This window comes from Stigmatopora argus, chromosome 10 (genome assembly GCF_051989625.1).
Source record: "Stigmatopora argus isolate UIUO_Sarg chromosome 10, RoL_Sarg_1.0, whole genome shotgun sequence".
In the NCBI taxonomy this organism is placed as follows: Eukaryota; Metazoa; Chordata; class Actinopteri; order Syngnathiformes; family Syngnathidae; genus Stigmatopora; species Stigmatopora argus.
In genome coordinates, this window is record NC_135396.1 from 3,569,746 (window position 1) to 3,586,534 (window position 16,789).

The 16,789-nt window shown below is 39.9% G+C and overlaps 1 protein-coding gene across 4 annotated transcripts in view; it reads left to right on the plus strand.

The window, feature by feature from the left end:
* Window positions 1-16,789, plus strand: part of robo1 (roundabout, axon guidance receptor, homolog 1 (Drosophila)) — a 220,907-nt gene that overhangs the window by 40,354 nt on the left and 163,764 nt on the right. Inside the window, exon 1 of one of the 4 annotated variants that reach the window (XM_077610932.1) lies at window positions 12,146-12,444. The exons of the other annotated variants lie outside the window; for them this stretch is intronic. The gene's annotated coding sequence lies outside the window, so the exon portion shown is untranslated. Of the gene's footprint in view, window positions 1-12,145; window positions 12,445-16,789 lie in introns of those variants that run through there. 4 annotated transcript variants of the gene reach the window in all.

The window sequence follows — 16,789 nt, forward strand, 5'->3', positions numbered from 1 at the left end:
GTGGGACTCAAATTGTGATTTTATACAGCAATATGAAAGACGTATTTAAAAATAATGTTATGCGTCATTAAACAAGCTCTTCTGATTAGTCCAAATGCGAACTGCAGAGACCAAATGCTTTAGATTAGATTATATTAGAACTTTATTTCATCCCGTATTCAGGATTTTTTTGGGTTCCAGTAGCAAGACAGACACAAGACACACAAGACATTGTAGACCTAGTTAAAAAAACTGGAGCCACACAGAAAATCCACAAGGTGGGAACCTTCTGCAGACTGAGGTCAATTTAAAACGCTTGGCAAGAGAAACCACAAACACAAATTGACCAGAACACAAATATTAATACCAACAACATGAATGCACATAACCACTTGGACCCCAATATCCCATATTATTACTTTTAAACAAACATTAAAAATAACACTTTCTCCAAGTACTTCTAACTTGAATTTTGCTACTACACATTCTCCTTACTTGCTTCATTGCTCTTGCATTCTACCTACAAAATTCACTTTCTGCAACTACTACATTAAACAGCCTTATTTAGGTGAATTGAAAATGATACAATATTCAAATAAAAACCAAATCAAGTTAACTTATTCCTAATTTCCAGCAACACTGTGGCTAACTCTTACTTCTGTCTCTGGTGGCAGCCACCACTGACTCCAGCCTGGAATGTACAAGTGGGACAAAACAATTGAAAAATAAGCAGGCGAGGGTTCCGTGCTGGAAGCAAAGCATGGCCCGGCATGCCAATGAGCCTGACGGCGGGAATGAGGGATGGGGAAGTTTCGCACAATGATTACAAATGTGCTCCCATTCATTATTGTTTCGCCTGGACCGCGAGATGGCCAAACGCCGTTCTTTGGACCGTGGCTCTCTCACCTGTCAAACGCGACATTAAGGGCAGCCTCTGCCGAACAAATCTCGCATGCTGACCTCACTCAAAAACATTGCCAGTTTTGGGTTCGTCTGCCAACAAGTATTCACGCAATCATACACAGTTATGAGCGACCTTTTCAGATCACTATTTCATAATTAAGAGAGATCCAAATGAGAGTGCGACTTGGTTGAATTTTGTTATTTGGAAGTCAAATTAGTACTTGGCAATCCGTGATTTAATATGCGAGCGCCGGACAACTTTGTGCTTCTTACACGCCTAATCTAAATACGCCCCCTGACATACTCGCAAAACAACAGCCAGACAAAAGAGTTTAAATTTAAACAATTAAATAAAATTGTAGAAGTTCGTCAGTCAGCTGCATGATGGGCCAACAAAAATAGGTAATAATTTATATATACATTTTGACACATTCTTGCAATGCAAACCTGAGTAAAGGTATTACAATAATAATAATGGGTTAAAATAATGCAATATCATTAACAGTGTGCACTAATGTGAAGGATCAATGTTAAAGAATGTTCATTTTTTTAAAATTGTTAATTTTTGACAGTCTTGCAATGCAAACCTGAGTAAAGTTATTTAAATAATAATAGATTCACAATAATGCAATATCATTAACACTGTGCAATAATGTGAAGGATCAATGTTATAAAATGTTCATTTAAAAAAAAAAAGTTGATAATCACCTGAGTAAAGGTATTAAAATAATAATGGGTTAAAATAATGCAATATCATTAACACTGCACTCTAATGTGAAGGATTAATATTATAGAATGTTCATTTAAAAAAAAGTTAATAGTTTTTGACACATTGTCTTGCAATGCAAACCTGAGTAAAGATATTCAAATAATAATGGATTAAAAATAAAGCAATATCATTGACACTGCGCACTAATGTGAAGGATTAATGTTATAGAATATATATCTATTTTTTTAAATAGTTAATAATTTTTGACAGTCTTCAAAATGCAAACCTGAGTAAAGATATTAAAATAATAATGCATTAAAATAATGCAATATCATTAACACTGCGCTCTAATGTGAAGGATTAATGTTATAGATTTTTTTTAAATAGTTAATAATTTTTGACAGTCTTGCAATGCAAATCTGAGTAAAGATATTAAAATAAACATGGATTAAAAATAATGCAATATCATTAACACTGCGCTCTAATGTGAAGGATTAATGTTATAGAATGTTCATTTTTTTCTAAATTAAAGCAACTTCGAACAATGTCAAGCTTTAGATGAGCTCCAAAAAATGCCACCAAAATCGATGCCACTCTCGACTATTTAACAATTTTCTCACGGCTCAACATAGACCCTCCCAAAGCGTCACATTTGATTCTAGCGACATGCTTTGTAGCTTTTCCACTGTCAGGCTAAAAGTCTGTTTAATGTCTGCTCCGATTGATTGTGATCTTTGTATACTCGCAAACGTCTCCTCTGGCTTGCGCCTTGATTAAAAACCTTTCCCGTGCCCGTGTGAACGAGAAGCTTTAGGAGTCACGCACGCGGGGGGCCCATCAATAAACCGCGGAGCTATTTTAGACCCCGCAACCATTGATTTGAGATAACACGGTCAAAACAAACTGCCAGCATACTCGGACGTGGGAAGACGGTGGATGTGGCGAGCCGGGTCCTTCGATCTGGTGAACTGTTTGTTCATTTTTAAAGTATAGAAATGAAAAACGATGCGTTCATTCCCATTGGTGTAGTCCACATGTGTCAAAGTTGCGGCCTGGGGGACAAATCTGGCCCTCCGCATCATTTTGTGTGGCCCGGGAAAGTAAATCATGAGTGCCGACTTTCAAAAATGTGCAGCGGATCCACACGCTTTATATTGGGTTCTTTGTACAGTTTTCTCTCGATTTTCACGGTTAATACATTCCATAATGTGAATCCCTGTGACGTAGGAACCATGTATAAATATATGCTCTAGCGCACATGTGTCAAAGTGGCGGCCCGGGGGCCAAATCTGGCAATTTTGCAATTTTGTGTGTCCCGGGAAAGTAAATCATGAGTGCCGGCTTTCTGTTTTAGGATCAAATTAAAATGAAGTGTATAGATGTATATTAAATTTCCTGATTTTCCCCCCTTTTAAATCAATAATTGTAATGTTTTAATCCATTTTTTCGGTGTTTTTAGTTCAAAAATCATTTTGTAAAATCTAAAAAATATATTAAAAAACGCTAAAATAAACATTATTTTAGATCTATAAAAACTGAATATTCAGGGTTTTTAATCCAGTTCTTTTAATCCATTTATAAAAAAAATCTAAATATTATATCTAAAATGGTCCGGCCCACATGAAACCGAGTTGACCTTAATGCGGCCCGCTAACCAACCCGAGTCTGACACCCTTGTTGTAGTCAAACCTTAACTGGAAAGTGACCATCTTTGGGCATCTGTTATGCTAACATAGCAACTTCCTCATTACCCATGGCCCCGATCACAGGGTCCAATTCAAATAAGCCCCCCGTTCTTCTTAAACATTATTTCCCGTCCTTCCCTTTCAACAGATTGCTCCTGACATTTTCACTTGTTCGACAGCCCTCGCCCGTCCGTCGAACGTTTCCTTCTGTAAATAAATGATCTTTCTCCGGCTCCGCTATGCTAATTATCACTGCCAGGACACGTTAGATTATCGCCGAGCCAAAATGATGGATGGCATGGTGTCGGAGCAGGTGGGCTCGCGCTTTTCCAGATAACCCCCACTTTTTTTTTACGGGCGGGCTGGAAGAAAAGACGAATGCCTCTTCCATCCTAATGGTCTTATCTAGATACGCAGGAGGTGTTTGCCCGGCTCGGAGCTCTTGTAATGAGCACGCGGAGAAAGATGAAAAAGTCAAATGAGACACGCAGCCTCGCTTCATTAGCATATAGATAAGCAAAGTCCTTGCCGTATCGATACACGGTGGGGAAATGTGGAAACACTTGTTTAGAGCGGAGGAGGAGGAGGAAAAAGACCATTTAAGTTGGCTTTTCAAGTTTACGTGGGTGGAGAATTGTCTAGGAATGGATTTTGGGATGGATGCAGAGTACAGTCAAGTGGTATCTGTAGTTTTCTTTTTTAAATGTACACACACGGAACAAGAACGAAAAGCAGTGTGCCATACAAGTCTGAAAATGACTGCTTATTTTCTAGATAATTGAGAGCTTCAAAAAAAATCAAAAGCCTTTATTGTCATCGTACACAGCTGCGTATAACGAAATGGGTGGTGCTACTCCACAAAGTGCGTTTTCCCAGTAAAAACAACATAAGTCATGTAAAAATATAAAAAGTCACATCCCGGCAAGGTAAATTCTAAAATATTGCACAATCTAAGATATTGCACATTGTTATTGCACACCCCAAAGTTATTGCACAGAAGGGATTGTGTGTCGTGCTACCGCAAGTTCAGAGTCCTGATGGCTGTGGGAAAAAAACTGTCCCTAAGTCGATTTGTCCAATGGATGGCATCGTATTTGTAACAATTATCTTATATTCTGTATGTATTGTATCTTACACTTTTTGGTACACTTTTGTGCTATGTTTCATTTTCAGGAACGTAATGTTTCCATTCAGTGTTCTTTCTTAGGATTTGAACACATTTCTCTCCGACATTGCCTTAAAAAAAAGCAGGCACTGAACTTGTAGTATTTTTCCCTCACTGGCCAGTAGTCCGAGCTAAGAAAAATTCTGTAAATTTTAGATGCAATGTGTGCTCCAAAAATCTATACTGGTCTCTAGAGACAAGCTTCCTTCAATTTAACATTTAGCCAGACTTGGGGGATCACCTATTTCTACCCCACCCTCCACGTTGAAGCGTGGACGACGGCAAGCAGCTCAATTTACGTCTAATTAGGCATCTGATGCATGCTATTAAATACATCGCTGTGTTCCAATTAGGAAAGAGGGGGGCCCATGCATCACTTTAATGGATTTGCACCAGCAGACACATGGGCTCACGTGCTTCCATTCCCTTGTTACCAAACTGATCTTTTTATTGGGACACACCCACTGGCTTGTTTATGGGATGACATATAGGTGTGTGTGTGTGTGTGTGTGTGTGTGTGTGTGTGTGTGTGTGTGTGTGTGTGTGTGTGACTGGGGATGCGTGAGAACGGCAATGTGGGGCCTCATTATAACTCGCCCGCACAAACATATACGACTCCCATGGTGCCTGTTTATTTAGTTTATTGAATGATCATAAAATGTTATGTTAGGGTACAACTGTGATCTGTGTACGCGTGATGTATTACAGCCTCCAAAAAAACAACAACAACAACCCACACAATGATATATTATATACAAGACAATATATACAGATAATTGTTAGAAATAACTTTTTTCTTATATTTTGTGCAATTGGATGCCATTTGGTTTCCTTTTTGCTATTACATAGGACTCATATTACATATGATACACAACTACTATGTATGAATTATTTGAAATATTTCTGTCTTGAGGTAGTTTAGTTCAATTTAATGACGATAGATTTTTTCCTCTTCATTTTGTATTCTTTGGCTATAGTCCGAAAAATGCGGTACATGAAGTTAACCTACACCAAGGGTGTCAGACTCTGGTTGGTTCGCGGGCCGCTTTAACGTCAACTTGATTTCACGTGGGCCGGACCATTTTAGATATAATATTTCGATTTTAGATTTTACAAAATGATTTTTGAACTAAAAACACAGGGAAAAATTGATTAAAAATTACAATTATTGATTTAAAAGGGGGAAGATCAGGAAATTTGATATACATGTATACTCTTGATTTTAATTTGATCCTAAAACAGAAAGTCGGCACTCATCATTGACTTTCCCGGGCCACACAAAATGATGCGGCGGGCCAGATTTGGCCCCTGGGCCGCCACTTTGACACATGTGATTCACAACTATCACATATGAATTATTTGAAATATTTCTGTCTTGAGCTGGTTTAATTCAATTTAATGACGGTGACTTGTAGATATATATAAACGGATTAGAAAATGCATAGCAGGCCAAATCGAAACATCCTTAAAACTTGGCAATATATACTGAAAAGGATAAATAAAATTCGCCTATGTCAGGTGCATCATTTTCCAGTTTCCACTCTGAAGCAAATAATGTGTTGGTGCTCGTATGAAGAAAAAAATCAAATCAAATGTCTAAAGGAGGGTAAAGTGGCGAGTGGTTCCAACTGGGCAGCTTTTCGCAGTTCGCTGGCCTAGCGGTCAGACCACATTGCGCCCTTGTCTGGGCTCGTGGCCGATAAAGCTGACGTCGATCAATAACTATTTCTTATCCTCAGGCTTCATCTTCAGTCCATCAAAGGGCGGCAGTTTCTTTCACAAGTGATTGTGCCGCAGATAAGCACCCGTTGGCCGCCACTTCAATCTCCTCCGTCCGCTTTGCGTCGGTTTGGTATCTAGCGCCAAACCTAGCTTTCACCTCCATCAAGGATGTTGATTACTCCCCTATATCGCCACGCGGAATCCATTCAGAGCTGGATCACGTGAGCCGACTCGTGATCAGATCAAAGTGTTCATTACGTGGACAATGTCACTTTGGAGAAACAAAACATTCAACCTACTGTACAGTGCAGGTACAATATTACGTCAAATATTATTCACCTGGACTAAAATGACATTTTGCACTATCCACAGCATTTTACTTGAAAACGTTGAGATAAATAAAAAAATTAATAGATTGGGTAAATAACTGCATAAAAATGAGATCGGATACATTTACTTTAACAATGTCAAATCAAAGTTATTTACCGTATTTTCCGGACTATAAGGCACACTTTGTTTCATATAATCTGATATTTATATATGGCTTGTAACTCAAATAACTCTCATAGCGCATGTTATGCACAGAAATAAGTCAACAGTAAGGGTTAAACGAGATGTTGTGTTTCCTCTAATTAACAGTCACACTACTGATTGATGATGGACAGGAAGCCCTTCTAATGATTGACTGAATTTTTGAAATGCCAAGAAATGGCCAAGTGTTGAATTACACAACGTAGGTGAAGTGGACGGTTGATCTTTTCAAGTTGTTGTTCATGTCCTATTTTTGAACCGATATTGTATATCACCCAAAACCTTATTAAGATAGAAGTCCTCTGACTATCAGTTTACAAAGTGATTGGAACCTGTTGGATCAATAACTTCTGTACTGTTGTTGTCCCAGAGGAAAAACCCGTGTTGAGGACTTGAAGTGTGAATCGACATGAGACTGATGGAACATGCTAGCACAAAATTAGGCACACAAAAATTCAGTCTTTACATAGACAACAATGACAATCAACCTCTAAATAAAATGTTCTGGTCTTTTAAAAGGTATTCAAAATATCATACATATTTATTATCTATTATAATGATCAATATTGATATACACCATTGATGCCGATTTTTTGTTGTTACCCCGCCTCCAAAACCCCCCCAAATTATTAAAAAACATTTAAATTTTCATAGAAAATCCAAATTTCTAATGATTATAAAATCAATCAAAGTGGTATATAAAAAAATGGATACTTTTCCTGGGGGAAATTTCAATGAATTTAAATCACTTTAATTCTGATGCATCTGTTTTAATCGAGGGCAAAAAAAACCCCAAAAGAAACCCTCACCTTGCTCACAATTTGTATTAATAAATATGACGTGTAGGGTCCAAAAAAGTGGTTCATCAAAATCTTTCAAAACAGTCTTTTGGTAAAACTCAAAGATAAGTCATGTAAGACCAATTTAAAAAAATTATAATAATAATTATTATTCATAGAAGACTCATTTTTTTGCTGGTAAAGGGCTAGCTTATGTACTCATCTGTATTCATGCGTATTTTTCAGCATTGCGTTTGGGACTCCACCCGTTTCCTTTGTATCCTCACTTAGTCGACACATTAATCTCGCCCTTTGCGGCGTGGAGCCTCTCTCTTTCCTTGGCTACTGAAATGGGAATTGTGGGGGTGGAGTAGGGGGCGGCTGCTGTGTGGAAAATATTACCAGAGGGAAGGAGGTGTGCGGTAAGGTTGGGGGTATTGCGAGGGGTTCAAGCGTTAGATTACAAATGCCCTCACCCCTGTCCAAGAAATAAATGAATTAATAAAAAAGTACGGATACTTGCGCCTTGACACTAATTTTTTTGGACAAGCTTTATAATCTAATCGTGAAATGAACTTCCTCGAGAAGTACCTCTTGCTGGGTGGTGGTTTGGGGGCTACAGTCTTTTTGGGGTTTAGATGTAATATGTTTTTTTGGTAGTTTTAATATCAAGTCTTGATTTGTTCAAATATTGTTCAAATATAATTTTACTTATTTACTTCTACAATTGAGAAAGTCATGTCAAATGAAATCTGCGTGCTAGACATTGTTCCATCTATATTAAGTGTAAACATGGTTATTTGTATCAAGCGCTGTTGCTATAATGGTGGACATTTGTTACCGAGGTCATTGTCTTTTATTAATGTTTTGACGTCAGTTTGACTTCATTTCATGTTCAATAGGGATTCATTTTCTTGACAAATTGATGGAAACTTAATGGATTTGCGGAAATTATGGAGAATATATTTCAAAACAACATGGAAAGGTGGCAGTAAAAACTCAGGAACACTGGAAGTTCTCTTTTGGGCTTTCATTGGATGCCAACCATGGCGAAATTATATATAAAAAATACACCATGAAGAGTAAAAAATATAAATTGCATTTTTAGGAGAGAAATGTATTTGATCAGAAACCAGAAGGAAACATATGTAATGATAAAATAATAATAATAATAATCGGACCTAGGCTTTGTCATCATCATTGACTCATTGACTGTTATAGTAACAATAGTAAAAAAATGGAGAACAACAGGCTAAATAGGCATCTACTAACATTATAGGTTTTCAGAAATCTATAGCCTGAAAAAAACATGAATTATTGGTGTTTAGAGAGGGAAAAAAACCTAGTCACAGATAAGTATCAGTCGCAGGCCCAGTCAATTTATGAACAAAAGTGCGACTTATAGTCCGGAAAATACGGTACTTTTAGTCATGCCCCCGATTTTCAGCAGCTCCTCCCCCCCGACTTTTCAGTTCATGCTTAACAAGAAGAGACCACATTTGATTGTGAGTCAGTGAGCAAAAGTGAGTCCGACTTTATTTAAATGGTACTTCATCACCTGAAGGCATCGGCGCCCGACGCTTATTTCTCACCGAGATTACATTTGACGTGTTCGGAGTCTGCTTCCTAACTCACGGGAGTGACTTTTTTACTTGTACTCAGGGGGGGCCGTGACCATCTTTCCATCAAATCTCATAGCCAGGGTCCTAATTCGAATGAACGTATAGTACACACTATACTGTATATTGCTGAGTGAATTGAATCGATAGCTTTATTGTCGAAAGTATAGCCTGAACGGACAAGTTATCACATCACATACCCCATTTGTAGTGTTATTTGTTCTTATTCCTATAGCGTGCAAAATTGTCTATCACCCAGGAGTGCATCTGCTTTTGTTTCCCATCCATCTGTTCCAAACAAACTCAACTTGACGATTCCTGCAAGGTATCGTAAGCGGCCGAAAGCAGACGTTTTCTGTTTTTTATCAGGCATCTGTGATTGGGTGTCGCAATGCAGATGGCAGTTTGTGGACGTGTATAAAAGGGGACCAATCAAATCGAAGCTGCGAGCAACAATTAGCGGGCCCTGCGACGTCGGGGACGAGCCAAATTGACCAACCGGGAGGCGAGTTGTTGCGTGTGCTACATTTGTTGTATATACTACATTTCTTGCATCTTGAAACGAAAGACTTGGATCAAGCTCTTATCTCGTGAAGACCCTTGTGAGGATAAGTCCTTCAGAAAATGAAGAAATGAATATTTGCATTGCATTGTTTAATTTTGGTAGAATTAGATGGAAAATAATCGAGGTTTGCATTCGACATTTTCACTGGTTTGTGTAGATCTGCTTCTGCATAAAACTGAACTGATCCAATGACAAAAACATCTGTTTTTGACTTGACTTTTGACTTTTGGTCTCATCTCGTGTCGCTAGGTAGATTTTTTTGAATGTGCTGATTGTTTTAAGTTGGCCAGAAAGTTTATATTTGGATTGGATTGGATTGGATAAGATAAGATTGGATAAGATAACTTTATTCATCGTGTATTCGGGAAATTTTGTTGTCACAGTAACAAGAGGGTGAGGATGCAGAAATAGGAAAGGCATTTTAGACATAAATAGATAGGTAATAAGTAAGTTAATAAATATATAAATAAATAAGTGTGTTGCTGAATATATATATATATATATATATATATATATGTATATATACATACATACATATACGCATACATATACGCATACATATACACATACATATACATATACACATACACATACATATATATACATACACATACATTTACACATACGTGTACATACACATAGATGTACATGCATGCATACGGTAGGTCTTAACACTCAGCCATTTGTTTTGTTAAACAGCCTGATAGCTGATTGGAGGAAGGATCTGTGGAAGTTCAGTTCCTACCATTGACAACAATACGCTAACTGTTGTAAGTCGGATTGGTCTCCAGCAACCCTAGTGAGGATAAACCAAATAGAGAATGAACGGTTGTATGAAATTGGATATGTTTGCCATCCAACCAAAGTGGTCGAGATCCTTTTACTAGGGGCAATTTTGTGAGGGTAAAGGTCATCTATTTCTCCCCTCATGGTGAACTTGGGCATCTATTGTACAGGAATTGTGTTTATGAATATGCAAACATGGTCACCTTTAGTGTTTAGGGAGCGTTGCTGTTTTGTTTTGCTGATTGATGCTTGACCTTCGGCTGCCTGCCGCGCTTTGATATGATGAACAACTTGCACATGAAGGCGTTTGTTTCTTCGGCGTGCATAATGAGCGAGCTTAACGGCTGACTTTTCACTTTTCGCGCATCTCGGGTCAATGTCGATGACTAAACGGTCTTATATTTGAGTTGTGGTTTTTTGGTCATGCTTCCATAATTTGCAAATTCCTACTTTCCCGATGGAATTTCCATCCTGCCTTTGAATCATTTAGAGTCGTTGGCAATTTGCGAGCCTTTTTCGCACGGATTGAGTGCTGGATGGGATCTGGCCCCTCCCTCCTGTCAATCACTAGAGTGTGATCTGATCCAGCAGGCTCTTCTCTCTCTTCTCGTCGTCCCCGGGTGCATTTTAACGGGCTTGTCTGCAGTGGCCGCAGAGGGGAGAGAGGTCACGTCTGCGGGGATTGTCAATCTGCACCCCCCCCATTCCCGCCTCAACCTCATCATTGCGCGTAAACACACACGTATGTGCGCGCACACACTTTGAGAGCCTCATCCTCGGCTTTTGGGAAGCACTGCCAATGTGTTGGAGTCAGTGGTGTTTGATTTCTTGGGTTATTTCTGCACGTTGCCGTTTATTTCTGTTGCGCGAGATGCCGATTGGGAGTTAATGAAGAGAGGAATAGTCATGCAATCAATCGGTAAATGATGTAAAATAAAGCAAGATCATTTAAGCCGTTTTATAGGAATGATGGGAGGATGTAAATTCAATGGCCGCAATGGTAGGCAGTGATGTAAAGTGCAAATTTAACTTGAATATTCTTTCATTCTGCCTTCCCAGTTAAAAAGAATTGGACGTCTATCATCATCAATGGGATGTAGTGAGTTAAATATCATGAAAATGAGATGTACTTTAGAGTTACTTGTGGCAGTAATTAGAGTGCAATTTGGTTTTTATTCATTCTACATAATAAATCATATTTATAATGATATAAAAACACTGATTCATAGTCAAAAACATTTTTTAATAACCAAAAATAGTTATTTGCCCTACAAAATCGAATAGTAGAATAGAATAAGAGTACTTTATTCATCCCCCATGATGGGGAAATCACTTGCCACCACATCATAGACAACCATAGTAACATCAATAAATAACAGTCCACGTACTGGCAGAATTCGCGGAGAGAAAGAAGTACGATTAAACAAAGTTCAAGGTTCAGGTTTCACTTTTTGAATAGCTGTCCACCGAAAGACACCAGATCAGTACTCTTCAATTTGTCAGATTTGCCTCGGGTTTCACCCAAAAAAAACCTACCAGTGCCATCTCCTTTAGGACCCTGGGAGGCTGACACACGCTTGTCCTCCCTGCAGGGCGCTTGAAGCCCACTCGGGTTCTGATTCTACTCCCATTCTCCCTCCCTCCATCCTTCCCCGCCTCCCTACCTCCCTCTCTCTCTCTCCACCTCCACCACCACCACACACAGTCCTCACCTAAGTGAGACACAGCATCCCGGATATTCTGTCCTCCTCCTTTTGATTTGATTTCACCTTGTAAAGGATACTTCCCGTTTGGCAGCAGGTCGCGCGCCGGGGGATACGCCACCCCATCGGGGGAGACTGCGCATCGTCCCCCGTTCTCATCCTCACCCATTACCTCCCACCTAGTTGAACTTTACCGCTGCGAACATGTGTCAAGACTGAAGAAGAAAAAAAAAAAGTTTCCCGGCTATGGATCAGCTTTGTTTGTGAAGAAGGCGGACCCGGTGCGGTTTTTGGAGAGGTGAGCGCGCGCCCCTTTTACGCGAGATTGCGCGAGGGGGTACAGCACGTAGACTAGCGTGTGCCTTTTTATTGGCGTGCTTGTTTGACGGGTGCTTGTGGATATTATCGCACCGATTTGAGAGTAGGATACGTTTGATTGGGGGGTTGCTATATGGCGCTCTCCGTGGTGCTGAAACTTTCCCATGTGTTGCTTGAGGGGAGCAAAAATAAGCCTTTTTCTTTTGAAATGGACATTTTTTTAATTAATGCTATATTCAATGGAGCATTCTTTGAATCAGAGTTGATATGTTTTGAAGAACAATTATTATTCATTTCCCTTCGGAAAGGCGATTGACTTTAACATGAGCGTTTCCAGAATTGGATGGAGATGGTGAAAATGGAAGTCGCTTTTATGGAAGCAAAATTCCACTCTTTTGACCCAGGGTCCGGTCGCACGCCGCCGCCGCCGCGTGCGCGTCTGGCTCAAGCGCGCTAATCCGGAGAGAGGCTGCGCTGATGTGCCTTCACGGCACATTTGGGACTTGGGGCTTTATCGGCAAGTTTGTGTGTGGTAGCCTAAAGGCGGAACATGAATTGATTTCCATCTAACAGGATTAGTGAATATTTGAGTTAAAAAAAAAAAAGGAAAGCAGTGGGCAGATGCTGAGCAAGACTCCAATGCTAGGTTCTTTCTCAGTGTTCAGCAAGGATTCTAGATGGGTTTTTTTCACCCTGAAGAAAACTGAGATTATAGACCAGGGTCACTTAGACTCAGTGTATGTTTAATTATCTGGAAGTAAGCAAAAATGTCTAAGTCTGGAATTTGTTTAGTTGATTTCTTGGAAAATGGGGGTGTATTCGGGTGAATTTGATCCAGTACTTTTTTTTTGTAAAGTTCCTTTTTTACCCTCTTAACTATGAAAATGTTTTTGAGAAATAATGCCAAGAAAAATGATTAATTTACTCATTTAATCCAGTAGTGTTTAAATTCACTCTAAACGTTAAAAACCAATGCATTTTATTCAAACTAAATTTTAACCTTTTCACCCCTTGCCAACCAAATGAGGATTTTTTTTCTATTTTTGTCATCGTCGTTTTTAATCACATAACATTTTTAATAACTCTAATTTTATTCATAAAACATAGCAATAATGCTGTCTGAATTGGACCCAGAGCACAAAAGCTTACTTTTACATTCATTTCTCAAGGACGGCAATCATGTTTTTGTTTCTGGCTTTTTATGATTAAAATAAAACATATTTAAACCCAACCAAAAGGTTCATACATTTCTACATCTTATCAATTTCCTAATCAGGCTTCTGAAGCTTACTCACAAATGAAGGTCTTTTTCCTCACACTTGACTTTTTGAGACCCCGGTCCGCATCCCCCGCAAATAATGTCGCTCATTGGCCACGTGTTTTACTTCCTAATCAATCAAACTGACCCCCAACTCTTCTTATTGGCTGTCAGTGACGACGACGGATGTCCAATGCATTACAACGAGGTTCTTTATCGTTGTTAATGGCCGCCAAGGAGAAAACATTAGCTAGCAAATCACCTTTTCCCTTCACATTAAGTCCACGTAGCAACAATAGCATCTCGTCAAACCTAGAAATGACGCAGAAAGTCACTCAAGTCGTCCGAACGCCCTCAGGCTGACGGAGATTGATGCGGCTTTTATTGTTTCTATCACCGTCCTGCCACCATCTTTGATTGAAAACCCGCCCATCCACCGGCCGCCGTCTCCCATGGCGGAGCCCGCGGGCCCCCCGACCGCGAGGTCGGGGGATCATTCTCGCCCTCGTCGTTCCGCCGCGGCCCGGTATTATTAAGTTCGGGAAACGGCGTGTCAGTCACCGGCGCGGGCGAGTCAATTAGTCACGGCTGAGAGGACTCCGGAGAGTGTTTGCTGGCAGGTAGACATGGCGTGGAAGCGGATTAGCATGTGTTGCTACTAGTTTTAAATCCCCGTGAGGGATTGGGAGGACACAGTTGGAGGAAAGACCTTTTGGTTGGGACGTCAAACATACTTCCGGCGGGTTGTACGTGTTCTAAAGTTTGGGCTCTCAGAAACTTTGATTGATTTTTAAAATGATTATTATTATTTTGTTAAAAGACAGACAAGCATTCACACTTGCAATCATATCGTGGGAATGTTAACGTTGGAGAATTGCAATGCTTTTGCACATGAGGACGTTACTTCAATGGCGTCTCCTTTTCCATCTTGACGCCAATTTGTCATGCAGAGCACATAAATTGACGATCACAGTCCGACGATTGCAAGCGAGGACTGGCAGGCGTTGAGTCGGGCGCTGGGAAGCCTTATTCGGCGATCAAAAGGAGGCGCTTTAAGACCTGGCGGGGAAGTTCCTCAAGGAATTTCACCGTTACGTAAATCAAAGAGTGCCGTACGCTGTTTGAAGATGAAGTACCGAGAGGAATGGGGAGAAACGTGGGAAAATGACCTTTTGGGGCAAATTGGATTGTTTCCTGCTTGTACTTACTGCTCATGTAGAATTCAGTTGTATTTAACTTTAATTTTTTGATACATTTGCTTTTGGATGCGTGGCCATTTCAGTTTAAATATGAATTCTGTATTAGTTGGTCACTTTTGCTTGCTTCTTTCCATTCATCGGAACTAATTCCAACAATGAATGGAAATACTGAAATATGATTTGACATGTCGTATTTTACAAGTAACAGACCGGCGTGACCGGACGTTTCGTCGAAAGACGTTTTGGTCCCCGGACGTTTGGTCGAACGGACGTTTGGTCGCCGGGTTCGCTCGCTGTCAAATTATGACAGAGAGTTTACTGTTGATATTTTGTTATTAGATATTTAGATATTAAACTCACTCTCTCTCATGATTATAATTTTGAGAGATGGTTTCAACAGTAACAACCTGGCGACCAAACGTCTGTGCTACCAAACGTCCGTTCTACCAAACGTCCGGTCGACCAAACGTCTTTCGACAAAACGTCCGGTCGACCAAACGTCCGTTCTACCAAACGTCCGGTCGACCAAACGTCTTTCGACGAAACGTCTGAGTACTACAGACTGGACATAAAAGTTCATTTTATAAAAATGACACTGTTATTTGTGCCAGTTTTTGGTCAGGTTTTCAGATACTCCAGTTGTTTCCAGAGAGCAAATACCTCTCTTGGGATGTCGACCAATCACACTAAGCCTTAGCACTGAGTGAATTGCTTACAGTTCTCATACATCGATAACACATGCGAGCCTTCTTAGCTTGTATTAGGGCAACTGGTATCCCTTTTTATTTACTGCGACTAATGCTCGCTGATGTATGTACTCCCTCTCTTTCTACTGATTTGTTTCATACACCTGCTGTCAGTTGCCTCAGGCCCCCCTAAACTCCTCCTGAGACCATCAACAGACTCAGCATGGAGTTGGTCTTACTTACAACATTTGAGTGGTCCATTTTTCACAATAAATCTGCGCAAAGTGTTGTCCCCGTCAGAGATTAGTGGAACAAATTGTTGTTAACCTCGGGAGCTTTCTTGGAAAACAACAAAAAAAGACATATTCGCTATCGTCATCCATGTATTCGGTAAATCTTGAACTCTTTCGTGACCATTAGTGGCAAAATAGTAGGCTACTGGCTTGATATATTATCAGATTAAAAAGGAACTAGATATCTTGGCTCTTGTTCAAGGGAGTTAAGTCTCTCACTTTGACGTACAGGATAGTTGTTGTCTTATTTTGTTTTTTCTGACTGCTTGTATTATTTAGCAGCTTTTAAAGTCACAACACAGTTTGCATCCCAGCAGGGAGACTTGAGGCATTGAGCTGTTTACCCGTATTTTTCCATCCTGATTTCTTGATTTTGGTTTTACTTATTGAAAGGTCTTTCACAGCCCTTTGGTGAGGAACCTTTTTTCTTCATATGCCGTCCTTTCAAATTCTTTTTGATGTCACTCGCTAAACCCGACACCTTCCCCGACCGACGTCGCGAATAGACGCGCCTTTCATGTGGCGTAAAGGCTCCGTTAAGAAAACGTACATCAAGGTCACCCTCGCTACTTTTCAATATGGTATTTGCATTCTATGTGGGATTGCGTCAAGTTGGCGCACTCTCAGCTTTGCACTTTGATGTACTATATCTGCCTCTCAAGAGAAAATGGTGGGCCTTGTTCAACGGGGTTCAAGTGGACCCGTTGCATTTCTAGTGCGAATAATAGAAAACAATGAACATTTTGTTATAAAAACTGCATTTTCTCGCATATACGCCGTATTTGTCGCAAAAAAATGATGACTGAATTGAGGGTTAGGCTTATACGTGCATAAATTAGACTTGACATGCACGAAACTGGAAGGCTACAAGGACCTAACGTCATAACGC